Raw genomic sequence first — 15,196 nt, 5'->3', positions numbered from 1 at the left:
ACCTATCGAAATAAGTTACTTAGCCATGCGGACAAGCTCTACCTGGATGTATACAATGTGTCTCAGCTAGCACTTGCCAAGCTGTTCAAAGAAAAAAATTGATTTAAAAACATAGTGCAAAGATACAGTAATAAGACCTATGGTGTTCGTTCGTCATATACAGGGTGTTTCAGCTAACTTGGGCCAACTATTTAAAAAAAAAAAACATTGGCGCTACGCGTGTCGAATTGGCGCAGTATTGTTCGGAGCCATATGAAGCACGTCATATTTTTTTTCCAATCCGCCAAGCTTGGTAATCAACAAAGATTGCTTAATTAACTTTTTAAATACTAACTCTAGCAAAAAATCCAATACAAATGTTGTAGCGCTTGTTCAGAAACATCAGGTTATTTCACCTATATGCTAACTGCCCTGTTTAATTTTTTCCAGGCTTTCTTTAAACTGCGCGAAATTTTAAAAATACCACGTGACTGCCGGCTAACGCGCTGCGCTTTTAGTGCCCTCAAATGTAAGTTGAAGGAATTGGTAAAGGCTGGTCCGCGCACAGAGATCGATCGAACAGGCTGTCGGTGACTGCGATAGACGTTAAGCGACAAAAGGGGCGTGCCATTTTACGAAAAAAGTTATTCGACGAAAAAGCGGCCGTTACGTGCGAATGCGGTATGCGACCGGAGGCAGTATATCGCCGTCTTTCGTCACGCTGTCAGCCTCGCCCCCTCCATCGTGTTTCTTCATTGCTGCGAAAAGAAAAGAAAAAAAAAATGCCTGCGCTGCGTCAAATGATGCCTCCGGTCCCATATCGCATTTGCAAGCTGCGGCCGCTTTTTCGTTGAATTTCTTAAGAGGAAGCTTTAGCTCGAGTTCTCCTATATAAATGCACGTAAAAGGAGAATTCGTTTTTCTCGGCAACCACTGCACCAAACTTGACGAGGTTTGTTGCATTTAAAACAAAAACTTAAAATCTAGTGACTGTTGGTTTCGATTAGAATTTTTTATTTCGATCGTCAATTTTTTATTAAAAATTGGCGAAAATCAAATTGACAAAATCGAAAGGATTAAACATGAGGCGGAGAGCATTCCTCAGTGCTATGGGCGAAGAAAGTGTGTACAGTGACCAAGCAAAGGAGAGCTGTATGGAATGGCTCACATAACTGCGGCCACACGTTCCTTGCTCACCTTGTTTCCTGTCGGTGGGGGCGGCGCGTAATGCGCACTGCACGCTGGGACGCCGAGCACGGACGCCAGACGCGACCGCGAGCATAAACATTACCGGCGACGTGTGGTTTCCTGTTACGGACGCGGGCGTCCCTTGGAGCGAAGCAGCTAAGGAAAAGCATTTTAGGGCGAGTGCGAAAGCGATCGTCATCGGTCGCGCACGCGTCCACCGACTGACAGGATGCGCGATAAGCACGGTGTCGCGTGCTACTCCTGCGCGCAAAAAAAGCGACGGGTAAGTGCGATACCGTGCCCGGCGCCGTCCGCTACCCACGCTTTCGATGCAGCTGGACACAATCGGCCAGCGCAGATAATGGCAAGTCGCGAACGCGCGTCCTTTCGAAGAAGAGAAACGGCAAATACGCGACCCGCTGTAGGATACAGCGCGGCCACGTGACTGCCATGTGCCGGCATCGGGCGGCCACTGTTGGGCCGATCTGGCAGTTGTGCTGCCTTTCGTTCTTACCCGGACGCGAGGCAAACTGTGGCCGATCGCTCCAGTCTCCAAAACACTCGAGATTTTAAGACTTTAGTCGCGGTGGGCTAAAGCGCCCGTTTCCCACACCCGTTTGGCAGCTGACGCTGCCAAGCTCGGGTTGCGGCAGTCGTGGTTGCCGAGATAACGGCGGTTATCTGCACGGCGTGTTTGGTGCTTGCCGTGCTACTGAGGGCAGAAGACAAAACTTGGCATGTCGTCTACGCGCAGAAATTCGCCAGCCTGGGAACCTTCGCCATCACGTATACGATACGAAGGATTCGCCATCGTTGATCAACGCCATGCTGTTCTTTTTTTTTTTTTTCTTTAAAGGGGGAGTAGTTTACTGGGATTTGCCTTCGTCTGCTTCAGGCCCCATTTGCAAGACTGTTCAGTTGATCGATACCCTGGACGATTATCAACCGATAATTTAATTCGGAACAAACCACATTCGTGCAACCCGAGCGTCAAGAACAGCGAGGGATGGTGTTTCGCCTGAAATAACTAATTTATTTACGGAAGCTGCTCATTATCGGAATTCGCGTGTTGCTCAAAAAAGATGTATGGGAACATAATCCGCTGCTTTTCAGTTCGCTGATCAAAAATATAGTTCATGGGCAGGAATTTGCTAGAATCGCGAGATTCCTCGTGAACTGGTAGACTGAGCGAGAAATACGGTGAGCACTCGGTGATGTCGCCAATGAGTCATTTCGGGCATTAAGTCTACTCACGCAGATGTGTGACCTGCGTCACATCGTTCGACGGCAGAGTCGCACTTTGTTGTAAGGGCAAGTCGTCAAAGATCACGCACATTAATTAACAAGGATCGTGCGCACGCTCTTCATTGTCTTGCAGCCGCCGTTGTCGAAAACACGGCAACGCAGTACCACTTCGCAATTTTATGATAATAGTGGAAGCTATCCCGACGACTAAAGTCGAGACTAATGTATTTGGAAAAGAAAGAAAAAAAAGGGGGGGGGGGAAGAGGGCGCGAGAAAAGAAAAAAAACCAAGGGGGCACCCGGGTTTGAACCGGGGACCTCTCGATCTGCAGTCGAATGCTCTACCACTGAGCTATACCCCCGATGATTTCCAGTGACTGCCCTTATGTTTTAAACATCCTCGGGCGACTTTCCCAGACTGAGTAGCCGCAGGAGTCTCCCTGGTTCATTGAAAGGTAGCAAACTAATCGAGTATGGCGGGATAGTCATGGCCTTTGTAATTGCGCTTTGCAAAATGTCGCGAGGTAACACCGTACTTCATGAAATTTAACATGCATTTGGTCTATGGTCTCAGTATGCGGACAAAGGCAACAGTTGATTGGTCATGACTAAAAACTACCTCATTCCTTTACTATGTTTTACTTTTTTATTAATTCTGCAATTTTACATGTCGAAAACTAAGATCTGATTATGAGCTCACAAAGGTGGCAGTTTGGGCACGTTTGCATTCCATAAGGACAAGTGAAGGAGCGCGAACTGGACAAAGAATAAACGTTTAATAATGCGAATGAGTGAGAAAGAGTTCTTTCCTCACCCAAGGCGGGTGGCCTCCTCAGTCCAGGTAGCCATTGGCCCTTGCTACTTCCCTGGCCCGGTTCCCCAGCTTTCGCTGGTTCGCCAAGCCCGGGGCCGCGAGAATGGCCTCCCGCGATTCTTGGTGGTCTTCTTCTGTGCTTTTGTTTCGGTTCTTGATTGACAAAGACATAAAAAAGAAGCACGTTCCCACACAAAATCGCTAATGGATGTCTGTATGTGCCTTTTTTTATGCTTGCGTCCAGTCCGCGCTTCTTTATTCGTCCTGATTATGAGGCACGCCGTAGTGGGAGACTCCGGGTTAATTTTGACCACCTGTAGTTCTATAACCACGCTTCAACAGAAAGAACTTGCTGAATTAAAAGCGTTTCCACCTCAGGAGGAACATAAGTTGAGAGAACCTGTCCCAGTGTATCCTTATATATTATTTGAAAACATGTATACACATGATAGGAAAGGGAAAGCAAGGAGCAGGCTGGCAACTGCCACCGGAAGGGGCACGCCGCCTGCCTACTCTTCAGAAAGGAGGAAGAGAAAGAAACATAGAAATAGAAGATAGGAAGAAGGGGAGGAAAGAGGAAAGAAAGCGCAAGACGACAAATCTCAAAGGAATAAGCAGAACACACACAGTACAGGTCACACACAGTAGGGCCGGTTACTGCAGGCCACGCCACTAAAGAATGTCGAAATAGCAGAAATAGTGTCTGAGGTCCCGTCACCCGAGCTACAAACGTGGACCTAAGTTAGTTACTTCTAGAAAAGTAAGGAGAGCGGGATGAGCCAGATCGCTTCGAGACGCACAAGCACTGGGGTACAAACATTCGTCGAGTGTCGTACACCGCAGGCCAAGGAGATGATAGTCTCTCACTAGCGACATGCGCTGCGCACTGAAAGCGGGACACACCAATATCTGGTGCTGAAGTGTCTCGCAGCAGCCGCAAGACGTACACGATAGACTGGTCACACTTCCTTGTCGGTATAAACGTTCGCACACGTTCACACAGCCAACATTCAGTTTTAGTAGTTGTGCTCCATCGCGACGAGGCAAGCCTCACCGCGAACACGGGGCCGGCACGTTCTCTTTACAACAATCCAAAATAAGGCGCACCATGCAAGAAAACTGGAACAGCCAGTCTACAAGTGCAGCGTAAGGAAAGTGCATGCACAAGTCCTTGGTGTTTTGTTAAAAAAATTGAATCTTTTTCTATACGTATGAAGGTTCACCTTGCAATATGTATTCTTTGCACGTCGCATTTGCATTAGTTTGGGCTGAAGTCAAACGACGTCCGTACCTTCTTTGTTTCATCTTGCGAATATTGCCAGTAGGATGGAAGGAGGTCGGCTTATATTTCGCTTCTGCGCTTCTTTATCGAAATTCCATTGCAGGCGGCAGTGATGTCGATCACTTGATCTGCTTATATTTGAGTTGGAGCATAGCATACGGTTTTACGCGGTTTCACTAGAGCGGGACGTAACGTAGTGTCGGCGTGCGACGTGATTTTCTGTAAAGCAAGCACGCATGCACGCACGCTGCAGATTTTCCCACTACTCCTAAAGTTTAAAGAAACATTACGTAGATATGTGAACAGCGGCATTTTGTTCGCACTCGTCTGTACGCGTGTGCTACTATACTTACGAAAGCACTTTCAAATTCGAACAAGTTAGATGTGAACTTCATGCTTGACCAATTTCTTCCGTTACATTAGTTCTCGCAACGACGAGTGGTAGCTCGCGGTCACTTCGATTATGCATTCTTTAACTTAGCAAAAAGAAGAAAGAGCAAAAGTTGCCGCATATTCAGCTGAAGGGGATGCCACTGTCTTACTTTACATCTAAAACTTGAGTCGTGATCTGAAATATTTACCATATGTTAAACTTGTAACCCTTTTGACATAAGTATAACGCGGTGTTAAAAATCACTGCCTTTGACTGCCTATGTCACCCACCTTCTTATCTGTATGTAGGAATGTTCCCATGTTTTAATGTAATACCCTACTGCAAGTTATAACTTACCTTTTCTCCATCATTGCTTTCCATTATACGTTACATTTTGTTAGTTATCTCACCCGCCTAGCATTCATTCAATTAAGCCGCGCCAAGCGGTTGGCCGATCGCAACCACTTTCGTAAGCATTTCACATCTGGTAGAAACCGGAATTTATCGCTTAAAATCGCGTCCTCCAAGGAATATGTTCGGACTACGAATCGAAAAAAAAAAAATGTTGGTGCATCCATCCTTTGGAGATGATTGACGAGGTTAATCGGCGTCAAAGTTGGCGTCAAACAGGTTTATTGAAAAGCAGCACATGCGCAGTGTCACATACCCTGTGGCACAAGTTGGTCTGACAATTGGTTTTAAACTCGGTTACCTGTAGTACAGCAGCAGCAGCCCGATGGTTTACCCTTTAGACCATGCACTACCCAGGGTCCTAAGTTGGCTGGGAAACGGTTAGCCGAGGACGGGACGGACGGACGGACGGACGGACGGACGGACGGACGGACGGACGGACAGACAGACAGACAGACAGACAGACAGACAGACAGACAGACAGACAGACAGACAGACAGACAGACAGACAGACAGACAGACAGACAGACAGACAGACAGACAGACAGACAGACAGACATATTCCGGTGAGGGCTTTTGCTCCGGATATTACATTATTGTTTGGCCGGTAACTTTACGACAGTCGGTTCCTGATAAGGAAGAAAAGCTTGCGTGCGACAGGTGTATTAAAATTTCGAAAAGGGGAGAGGTATACAGGTGCAATCGCTATAGCGTACTATGATGGACAAAGAACGGTCTGCAGCTCCGCCCCCTCTGGTTATCTCTCAAAACACCAATACCATCACGTTACAGACGAACCGACCTCCGCAGTCCATAGTTTGGTCTGCAAATTTGTATTGACACCCGCATGAGGAGCATGCGCTTTGTTAAAGTGCCGCATGTATTCCGCGTTTGTCGATTTGTATTTTTTGTTGCTAGGTTGATCTTGTAATGACATCTGCTTTCATGTCTACGATAGCAATGCCATGTGTCGCGCACTCTGCGCCTCATAGGAGGCTTGCACCACAACATCGCCCCCACTGTATAAAATCAGTAACTTAGTATGACTCCTCGCCATGATTAATTAAATAACCAACCCGCCGTGGTTGGTCAGTGGCTATGGTGTTCGGCTGCTGAGCACGAGGTCGCGGGATCAAATCCCGGCTATGGCGGCCGCATTTCGATGGGGGCGAAATGCGAAAACACCTGTGTACTTAAATTTAGGTGCACGTTAAAGAACCCCAGGTAGTCGAGATTTCCGGAGTTCTCCACTACGGCGTGCCTCATAATCAGAAAGTGGTTTTGGCACGTAAAACCCCATAATTTAATTTTTTTAGTTAAATATAGAATTTGTCGTATTTCTCACAGGCCGGATCGAAGGCAGGAACGATGTAGCATCTCCTTGTGTAGAAGAAATGTATAGTTTTAAATCATCGGTGTGAAAATGGCTGCCCTACCCCAAACATAATCCGAGCGCGGGCAAGCGAAGCTTCGCATGGAAAGGCCCACCCCCGCTTCGCTCCAGGATGCGGAGAAGCGAGAACAGGTCAGTTGCGATTGCTAAATATACGTGCACCGATAAAGCGAGGCGACGCTAGGAAAGGGAGGGCGCCACAACACAAAAGCGGGGGCACGGCCTGTTTTGACGGCTGCTGTTTACGGTGCCAGCTGAGGGAAGGGAGAGCGGGCGAGGACAAGAGCACTGTCCACTGCTGCCAGATAGTCACTGCATGCGCCACGGTGTTCGGAGAGTTGTTTACACGTGGCGCGTAGTAGACTGCCCGCACTGCCGCAGAGCACAGAATGTCAGAATGCGTCGTTCCGAGCTTCTTGGCACGGCTATGAACACGGGCTTTGTGGTTTGGCGTGCTCCGAAAGATAAACACCGCCGTCTATCTTTCGGGGTGGTCGCCTCTCGCTTTTTTATTCTGCTCGTTCCTCTTCCTGATTGTCCTTTTCTCACCTTGGTGTATTTTCGCGCCCGCGTCACCACTTGTGCGGTCGTGTCTCCACCTGACATGGAATGATATCGAGCAGGAGCTGGAATTAGGCGCTCCAGAAACATTTCCACTGCGTATGGCCACGCGTGAACCCTCAGAAGTTCTTCGGTTTCACGTGCCAGAACCACGATATGAAGCACACCGTAGTGGGGGACTCCGGATTAATTTTGACAACCAGGGTTTCTCTAACGTGCACCAAATACACGGTACCTGGGTGCTTTTGCATTTCGCCTTCTTTTTTTTTTTATTGAAGTGAATGTTAGGAGAGGTTGGCGCCTTTAATGTGGCACCGGCTACTCCTTGTCACTTGGCAAACGAAACAAATTTGCGTAAAAAGGGGAGAATTGCGACACAAAATATAACACTCAGTAGAACACCGGATCAATAAAAAAATATACAGTCCAACAGTACATGAGTCGCAAAGTTCTGTGCATTAGTTCAGTCCACGTACGCATATATAAAGCCAGATGTTTTGAACAGTCAAAACATACAACACATGTAATACACTGCAACTACAGAACAGAATTATACATATTGCGTAAAAGTTGCGATCACCACATAAACCAAGCCTCAATCGATATGCCGCGGCTGCGGCCGGGATATGATCCCGCGCCCTCAGGCTTAGCAGCTTAACGCCAAAGCCACTACACCATCACCGCGGGTGGCCGCCAGAATCAATAGCTGTCATAGTTTTCGTCCTTTCCGATGGGCAGGTGTTTTAAATGCGAAAGCATTGCTATGCCCACCCAACGATGAAACCCGTCCGTCCGTCACGTAAGACGAGATCGCTTTCCAGATATAGGACCCGCAGCAGCGAGCGAATTCACATTTGTGCTGCCTCTCGCTTCAACGCAGACTAAGCGGCGAGAACAAAGCGCACACGAAGCTATCAGCACTCTGCCCACTGTGTCCCCCTATCGCAGATAGCCTTCAAGATAGGGCCCGCGCGGCCGCGCCATATACAGCCGCCGCGGGAACACGGTTGATAATGGTTCGCCACGAGAGGAGGCAGCGTCTTCGACCACGTCTACGTACAGTACGAGGTCTACCAAACGTAACACTGTTCAATTACGTCACGTACTACAGCACGCATCGGTCATTGCTCATCTTCCACGAAGCAGGGGCATCATCCAAACACCCCATCATATAACATGAGTGAACATTGCTACTACTCGCTTCTTCATCGTCGTCTCATGCTGGTCTCAATTAACATTTCGGTGTTGCAACCGCGCTTCCCTGTTTCACGATCCTGTCGCGGTGTTTCTCGCAATTATGTCAAACACAGCAGCATAGGACGATGAAACAGCAGGGGATTAGCAGAAAATGCTTATGTGTCATTTATTTAACTCCAACGGGAGATTCTGCGAGTAACTTTTTTCCAACTCATCGCGTGGTCTTCCTTCGAGTAGTTGCAGCGCTATACAGGGTGTCCCAACTATCATGCACCAAAATTTGAAAATATGCAAATGCCACGTAGCTGGACACAACCAAGGTAATGTTGTTTGCCGTCGCTTGGAGATACTCAGATTCTTTTCTTTTTTTCATTCCGCCTAATTAGAGAATTAGTCTTCTGAATTCAACTTCTGAATTATTATGATTAGATGAAAAGTGTCAGTGAGAAGATTGTAGAGCAGCATGAAAAACTCCCGATTCAGCTCTCTGTTGCTCTATACGCGCTACATTAAAGTGTTTTTCCGAGCGTGAAAGAGGCCCGCGAATACACGCAAAATTGCAATGCCGTGCGACTGGCCGCTCGAAGCACCTTGCGGCTGAGTCAGCCCGACTGCATGGGGTATGTTGACTCAGCCCAACCCGTGTGCAGCGTGCATGTAAACGCGGACGCGTCGCGCCCGCCAATGCCGAGTCTCGAGGACCACTGTGACGTCGCGATCTATGCGCCGCCAGCGGGAATAGTATCAGGACAACGCAGAGACATGCACTGTGCAGTGAAAGCTCACCGTAGCGATAAGACCCGTGAAACAGAGCCGTTGCAGACGGCAGCGGGAACCGGGAGCCCAGTTCGAACGCGTCGATGTCTCGGCTCGACCATGGCTCGACTCTGGGAGCCGTCGTTGTGCAGGCTCGTCAGAAGCGAGTTCATGTAAACGCGGTCAGGTTGGGCTCGGTCAGCCCGAATCCTGACTCGACCCGCTCGCGTCGGATTCATGTAAACGTGGCCTGTGTTGTTGTTGTATATTTGATTTGCTGGCTCGCTGAAACGATAACGGCGTTGAATTTCAAGGACGAATGCTACAGCAGAACACTGCGCAGCGTATTCCCGTGCTTTCGAGTCGCGTGCTCTATTTTTTTTTCTTGCAATATTTTCGCTCACACACATTCCGCGACACTCGAACACAACAGGGTTCTCGCTGCGCTATTCGCGAAAGCCGTATAGCAGGCGATGTATGTATATCAGCTGATGTATATGCTCGTTTTCGTTTTCACGAGCCGTGCCGCGACCGTCGTGTTCGCTGACGCGCGCGACCTTTGCAAGCGCATCAGCGAAGCGCGTTGTCTTGTCGCCGCGTTGCACAGCGCAACCTGCCCGCGCCTGCTGACGCACGTCCATTGTGCAAACGTACCAGCTCCCAAGCACGAACGCCTTATGCCGGGTCGCGCGAGCCTCGCATTAATTGACGGCCGCCGAACGGAAGCGCCGCCGCAGTGCCGTTGCTGCCGCGGCTGCGCTGTGGAATATACGGGAACGCTCCTGTAGGTCAAGTGAGTTCAGCCTTGTGCGCTTCCGATTAGACAGCCTGAATGCGCGCTTTGCTATAGCCCGCTGATGTAGTATATGACCGGTATTTGCAACCTCGTATCGCAGAATTATCTGCACTAAAGGGACAACGGCATCTATTACGGTTGTCGCTTCCGTGATCTTTTTGTGTTGCCGTTCGTTGGCAAAACACACCGACAGGCATTCAGCAGGCGTGGCTACAGTTTGAGCCCACCATCTGATTCCGCTTCTCCTGGGGTTCCCAATCGTAGGCTTGTATTGTTGGCAAACAGCTAGCCCTCCGGCGTTAGTATAACAGTAATGCAGTTCTTGAATTTACTTGTGCAGATGCGTTAATGACCGAGGCTGTGGGAATAGTGTCGTTGACACGCTCGCGTTCCTTCTGGTTGTGCATTAGGCAAACAAAACCATTCTCTTCCCCTATACGTATACGGTATATATTCTTACAGGATCGAGAAACGTCCTCTCTTCAGCACAGGGGTGAACTTGGAGTTCTTTGACAAGCGTTCGTTTCTCACCAGAAAAACAATAAAAGACGGTGGAAGAGGGACAAGTTGGAGTTTCGACACTTGCAACTCGTCAGAATGTCAAAACAGTGCTGTGTTTATTACACAGTTCACCTTGCACAAAAGGGAAATTCGAAACGCTCGCAGCTGCGGCTTGGAAAACAGTAAGTGTCAAGCAGGCACCTTTGATCCGTGTATCCATGTCCGCTGACAAGTTGCTGAAGCTTTTTTATAGCTGTTCAATCCAAAACAAGCGTCCTTCCGCTTTTTATTCCTTGCGCCGTTCTATAAGAAATCGCGCATGTAATGATTATTTGCAGATGTTTGACGAGGGAAAACATTTGTTGCAGTATACGTATACATAGCATCAGCTATCATGTCTTATCGAATTAATGACTATAAGGTGTGCTCGGAAGATGCCGCGAGCGCTGTCCGCTTTTGTTTACTATCAAGAATATTAAGCCAGAGTAGGGAAGCCGCGATACCCCTTCTTGTAGATTTAAACTTTCCTCACACAGTCAAAACGCATTTGTAACGAAGTGCTCGCGACCTGCAAAATTCTTCGTTATGCAGGACACTTAGTTGTAAAGCTCACGTATACCGTACCGCTTACATCAGAGTAGGCTAAGCGCGTTCAAGAAAAGAAAAAGTTTATTCAACATCAGTTCAAGAGTAAGCTAGTGAAATAAGTCGCTATTTCATTTTTGTTTTTTGTGCACACTTTACCTGACTGCGGGCTGACAATGTGCGAACTGTTGCGAACCTTACTGCACCGAAGTTCTCAGCACGCTCCGCGGCGACACGCGGGAGTTACGCAAGGCAAAGCTTCCTGGAGATTCCTGGAGCAGTGCAGCAGGACTACTTGTGACATCATCACGCTTGCCGCCAGCGCAGAGCGCACCTTGGCGACGTCTGCCGAGGGCAGTGACGGCACCTCTATGTATATACGCGGCGTTCATTGTAATGCAACAAATCAGCCGTCGGGGACGCCTAAATTTCTTTGTTCTACCGGCAAATTTGTTGTAGTGGTCTTCGTTGTAGAGGCGTTCATAATATATATGAAAGATAAATTCAACCGGGACTGAATCAATGCTTCGTTATATAGGTCATTTCGCTGTATAGGCGTTTGTAGTAAGGGCGTTCGGCTGTAGTGCAGAGGTAGAAGAAAGAAATAATAGCAAGGATGGTTGCATTAATTTAATCGTCTTGACTTCTCAAGACTGTGCTGATGATATGTGCACAAACGACCTCCCTTTACTTCGCTACACCATTTCCGCCCGTCGAAAAGGCGCAAGATTCGTTGCTTACTACTATACTAACGACAGGGCAACGCCACCATATCCCACGCACATTGGTGCACGCTGTCGAATCCGCCTAGCATGGCGACAAATAGATCCAGTGGATCAATTTATGACCATGTGTGCTGATGGCTGAAGAGCAAACGGTTCAAGATTATACTCCAAGTAAACCTCACAGTGTAGTATATTCATTGAATGTGACGATTTCTGCACCACAAGGTTAACGCTGTAACGTGCTGTTTATTGTTACAGTCAGGCGAATAGGAGATACACAGTCTTGCATAAAACATGTGCGCGAACATTTTGCGCTCTCCGCCCCAGTCTCTCCGCCCTGTTCATGGAAACGAGCAAACCTGTTATTCGTAAAATGCGTGCAGAAGAAGAGACGTGCGATGGTAAATACATTCAGTGCCAATTCGGTGCGTGCGTCTCCGTCCTATCTCAATAGTTTCCAGCAGCGCGCAGACACTCGTGCAAAACAGCGCGCAGATTGGATCGGCGCCGGTGCCCTTGGAGTGGCACAGCTCTCCCTCTTCTGATGCAAGATCACAGCAACTTCTGTAACGAGGTTGCGATTTCACTCACGTTCTCGCACAACCCAGCGTCTCCTCGAGCTGCAAGAAGCTTTCACGTTCATGTGCAAGAGGTGTACGTGTGATAGTCGCAAATAGCGATGTCGCTATACGGGTGACAGTAACTGCTACGGGCTGTATCTCTAACCAATCAGCGAGCAATGTATTTTAACCGTGCAGGCCCTAACGTGGGGTTCAGTCGTTCTGCTCATTAGCTAAAACCGGAACTGAGCTCCCCATTTATGTTCAGCCCTGCCTTCCTACGTGGCTCGCTTGAACTGTGATTATTTGCTGTCCGATTTAGTTTTGTGAAAGCACGAAATATATCCGCCGTGGTGGCGCAGTGGCTACGGCGTTGACAAGGACCGCATGACCCAATGTGGCACACGTGGCGGTCAAGCGGCCTCAAATGGTGTACACTCAAATAGAGCACACGGGCGACTTAAACGAAGCTACTATGTTTACACAGTTCACACTTGTGCTGCAAAGTTTAAAAGAAAAAGTGATTTCTTCTCTCTAACATGCGACATATAATGGGCAGGCGGTGGCTGCCGTACGAAATCCGTACGCACTGCCTTTCAGAGCTGCGATCGCGCCCAACGGCTCGAGGTGAAAGACGTTGCACAGGCGATCGCCTTTGAGAGAACGTGAATCGGAAACAATTTAGCTATGAACGGCACAAAAATGCTTGCCTTTACACTGCTAGGTCTCGCCGTCAACACAGTCATAAACACATGCAAACACCACAAAAAGAGAAAGAGAAGTGCGCTGTCAGTTGTTTCCTAACCACGCCCAACCGCTTGAAGAGGAGAGGAAGGAACAGGAAGGAAAAAACGATAAAGTTAGACACCCCACAACACACGTCACATCACACGCTGACTATGATCGTTATAGACGAAGTCACGTATAAATCAAAGCACAAAATACCGATGTCATATATAGTTCGCATTACTACACTTTGATCTTAGCCAAAAGGCCGAGAAGGTTCGCATTAGAAAGCCATATATTCACGCATGAATGTCGCACTCTTTCAGCACACTGAAACACTACTGACAGTGCGAGGTAAATTTATTTTAGGTGGAAGACAATTTCCTGTGTCGTATCGATGGGCAAAGAACATGTATAAATAAATGCGAAGGTCTTTCTACCTAGATTTCGTTCAAACTGTCAATTTTGTGTTCCGTATACATGCCCTACACCAGGGTTGCTATATATATATATATATATATATATATAAACGAGAAGAGAGGGGGTTAACCGAGGGTTCCGATTTTTATTAGTCATATCATAAGAAGCCAACAAACACTCACACCAAGGACAACATAGCGGAAATTACTTGTGCTTAATAAATGACATAAAGAAACGATAAATTAATGGAAATTATAGTGGATGAAAAAACAACCTGCCGCAGGTGGGCACCGAACCCTACAGGTTGTGCACCGAACCCTATGCGAAGGTTGTGGGTTCGGTGCCCACCTGCGGCAGGTTGTTTTTTCATCCACTATAATTTCCATTAATTTATCGTTTCTTTATGTCATTTATGAAGCACAAGTAATTTCCCCTATGTTGTCCTTGGTGTCAGTGTTTGTTGGCTTCTTATGATAGGACTAATATATATATATATATATATATATATATATATATATATATATATATATATATATATATATACGAGAAAACGATGCTTTATTCCCTACGTTTCAGCCGGAGTCTCGGGAGCTCCCAAAACGGCGCATATGCTTTGCGTTTCGTGAGTGCTGTGGAGGACAGTACTGCTACTGAGGACAAACAAAGATGAGACCATTGCAGCAGTACAGTTATATGTGTTTAATAGAAATTACGAAGCCATACTCCCGCCTATGTTGCATGGTTAAGGAGCGACCGTAGCGCGTTAGAGTGGAAATGGACGAAGTGGGCGGTGTCTTCTGCCAGTCGAACTATGATGCATTTTGGTTTCCCCAAATATGTTTCATTTTTCCGCAGCCCGTGACACAACATCCATCAGTGGCGATTTTGGCAATGATTGTATATTCGTGCCCATAATTCGTGTCCTGCGCACCCCCATTGTGGCCAGGGGGTTCGCTCGAGCTTCCTTGATCGACGTCGTGCCTTGATTGAGCCGGCCGCGTAATGCAGGGCCAGCCTTGAAAGCAGCTTCAATCGAGCCCGGCCGTGTGGCCAACAGAAGGACTGCGTGCCGTCCAGGAAACTACGGGAATTCGTTGCTGCACGAGGAGTACACGTGACGGAAACGCTCGCTGCGCTTCATCTGGGCCGCGTATACGCCCGTTTTAGAAGCTGCGCAGCACGCGCTTCCTATAATGCAGTGTCGTGAAGCACGATGACCGACAGTGACTGATCCTGCATCCTCGCCGCACTCGCCGACATGCCGAGAGAAATCAAACCGCAGCAAGGGCCACCTGTACCTTACTGAACGCAGAGGAAAACAAAACGAAAGCGCAGCATGTCGGGAGAGAGACATTTATTTGTGATAAAATAATAAAATATGCGGTTAGCTTACAAGCAGGCAGGTAACATGTGTGTATCTTAGAGCTATGCAGAAATCAGTATCGTGAGGAAAAAAGAGCAGTACCGGATTTACGAACGCTTTCGGTGTTCGTGATGTGGCAACAGCAACTTCAGTGATGCTATTATGTTCTCTCTCTGACACACACACACGCATCATCCTCAACCGTCCCGTGCTTGCATGTGTTCAGGATTCCAAGGGAAAAAATGTCGACCCCATCGGTCTCATTTCCTTGGCGCGCCAATTGGTCAACGCGACTTTTCCAAGTGGGCAGCTACCGCGTTCT

The 15,196-nt window shown here is 47.9% G+C and overlaps 1 protein-coding gene, 1 long non-coding RNA gene and 1 other non-coding gene across 5 annotated transcripts in view; 1 reads left to right on the top strand and 2 right to left on the bottom strand.

Moving 5' to 3' along the window:
• Positions 1 to 1,612, bottom strand: part of LOC126543837 (uncharacterized) — a 29,673-nt gene extending 28,061 nt beyond the window's left edge. The window contains exon 1 of the long non-coding RNA XR_011892443.1: positions 1,177 to 1,612. This is a non-coding gene — a long non-coding RNA (uncharacterized lncRNA). The remainder of the gene's footprint in view (positions 1 to 1,176) is intronic.
• LOC126546133 (guanylate kinase) overlaps positions 1 to 15,196 on the top strand; it is a 218,800-nt gene that overhangs the window by 146,521 nt on the left and 57,083 nt on the right. The gene's annotated exons all lie outside the window — the stretch shown is intronic.
• Positions 2,702 to 2,773, bottom strand: TRNAC-GCA (transfer RNA cysteine (anticodon GCA)). The gene has a single exon. It is a non-coding gene; the product is annotated as a tRNA-Cys (tRNA).

Source organism: Dermacentor andersoni, chromosome 1 (genome assembly GCF_023375885.2).
Source record: "Dermacentor andersoni chromosome 1, qqDerAnde1_hic_scaffold, whole genome shotgun sequence".
Taxonomy (NCBI): domain Eukaryota; kingdom Metazoa; phylum Arthropoda; class Arachnida; order Ixodida; family Ixodidae; genus Dermacentor; species Dermacentor andersoni.
Note: the sequence above shows the minus strand (reverse complement) of the source record. Positions and strands in the feature narration are given on the sequence as shown.